This window comes from Heterocephalus glaber, unplaced genomic scaffold (assembly GCF_053883595.1).
Source record: "Heterocephalus glaber isolate CG9 unplaced genomic scaffold, H.glaber_assembly_v1.0 deba00001804, whole genome shotgun sequence".
NCBI lineage: Eukaryota > Metazoa > Chordata > Mammalia > Rodentia > Bathyergidae > Heterocephalus > Heterocephalus glaber.
The window spans coordinates 131,818-133,959 of record NW_028258479.1 but is presented as its reverse complement, the minus strand read 5'-3'; the positions used below and the strand labels follow the sequence as shown (position 1 = coordinate 133,959).

Sequence of the window (2,142 nt, the reverse complement as noted above, 5' to 3'; positions counted from 1 at the left end):
TAATGCTAATTCATTTTATGGTGTTATATACATGTGTAATATTTTTAGCTTACACATGAAAAACTAGTTGCGTAGAATCATTTTTCTTTATAATCACTCATTTCTCCATGTTTCTAGTTTCTTTTTTCAGACACTACCCCTCTACAAAATCACTACAGTTGAGAAGAGTGCTTTCATTAATCTTATATTGTTATAGTCTCTGATAGTTGTAAAACATGATAAATCATAATGCCTGCTTATAAAATGAATGAACAAATTATCCTAAAATTTAATGAGGTCATGGCTAATAATTCTATTTGCAGATAATTTGGTTCTGAGCACTTATAGGACAAGGACGAATGGAACAAAGGAACAACGTGCCTGAGTTCATGCTCTTAGGGCTCACTCAGAGCCTCCAGGGCCAGAAAATATTATTTGCTGTGTTCCTGCTTATCTACATGGTGACAATGGCAGGCAACCTACTCATTATCATGACTGTGATGCTCAGCCCAGGCTTGGATTCTCCAATGTACTTCTTTCTTGGCTACTTATCCTTCATGGATATCATTTATTCTAGCAGTTACCCCACACATGATGATAGACTTACTCCATGAGAAGAAAACCATTTCCTTTGAAGGTTGTATGACTCAACATTTTTTAGAAAATTTCTTTGGTGGTGCTGAGATTTTGCTCATGGTTGTCATGGCCTATGACCGATATGTAGCCATCTGCAAACCCCTGCATTATCTGACTATCATGAACCATCGAGGGTGTGTTCTATTGTTGGTGTTTGCCTGGGTTGGGGTTTTTTTGCATGCTGTGGTTCACATTCTTTTTGTTTACAATCTTCCTTTCTGTGGCCCCAAATGTCATCGACCACTTCCTCTGTGACATGTACCCCTTACTGAAACTTGCCTGCACTGACACCTACATTATTGGCCTTACCGTGGTGACCAATGATGGGACAATCTGTGTGGTCATCTTTTAGCTCTTGCTCATCTCCTATGGGGTCATTCTGCACTCTCTGAAGAACCTGGGTCAGGAAGGGGGGCACAAGGCCTTGTCCACATGTGGCTCTCACATCACCATGGTGGTCCTCTTCTTTGTTCCTTGTATTTTTATTTATGTGAGACCTCCCTGTACCTTGCCCATTGATAAATCCTTGACTGTATTTAACATTGTTATGACCCCAATGTTGAACTCCCTCATCTATACTTTGAGAAATGCAGACATGAAAAATGCCATGAGAAGGCTCTGGACTAGGAAACAGCATGAATGAGGTGGCAGAGAAATGTATCATTTATGTTCAATGAACTGTTGCTTCTTTAGGGGAATTCACAGGTGATTATATCATTATATTCAATTTTTCATGAGGTTTAATATCTGTGCACAGTGGAAAGCATTTATTATGTGAATTCTTTCAGTGGTCAGCATACATTTTACTACTAGAATTTTTTAGAAAAATATGATATTTAGTATAAACTGTTGCTGTTAAACTCTGTGTCATAATTAATATTGTAAATTTCTTAACTAATGAAGGATTTCCTTATGTTCCTTACATAAGAAATTCTTTTTCAAGAGAGATTGAAGATGATATCAGAAAATGGACATACTTTTCCTGCTCCTGGGTAGGAAGGATTAATATAGTGAAAATGACCATGCTTCCAAAACTGATATATAGATTTAATGCAATTCCAATTGAGATCCCAGCAGCATACTTCATGGACCTTGAGAAAACAATCCAAAAATTCATTTGGAACAAGAAGAAACCCAGAATAGCAAAAGCAATTCTAGGTAACAGAGACATGGCAGAGGGTATCACAATCCCCAACTTGTAACTATACTACAACGCTACTGTGATAAAAACAGCATGGTACTGGCAAAGAACAGACCTGAGGACCAGTGGAACAGATTAGAAGATGCAGAAACAACTCCAGACACACTCAGCCACCTCATCTTCGATAAAGGAGCCAAACACCCTCACTGGAGGAAAGATAGCCTCTTTAATAAATGTTGCTGGAAAAATTGGGCTTCAACTTGCCAAAGACTAAAACTAGACCTATATCTATCACCATGCACTAAACTAAAATCAAAATGGATTCAAGATCTAAATATTGAAATAGAAATTCTGAACCAGTTGGAACAGAGGTTAGGTAGAACTCT

General features: G+C 37.9%; 1 pseudogene; it reads left to right on the top strand.

Moving 5' to 3' along the window:
* Positions 1-338: 338 nt before the first annotated feature.
* On the top strand, positions 339-1,258 carry LOC101719742 (olfactory receptor 4A15-like; annotated as a pseudogene).
* The last annotated feature ends 884 nt before the right edge of the window (positions 1,259-2,142 follow it).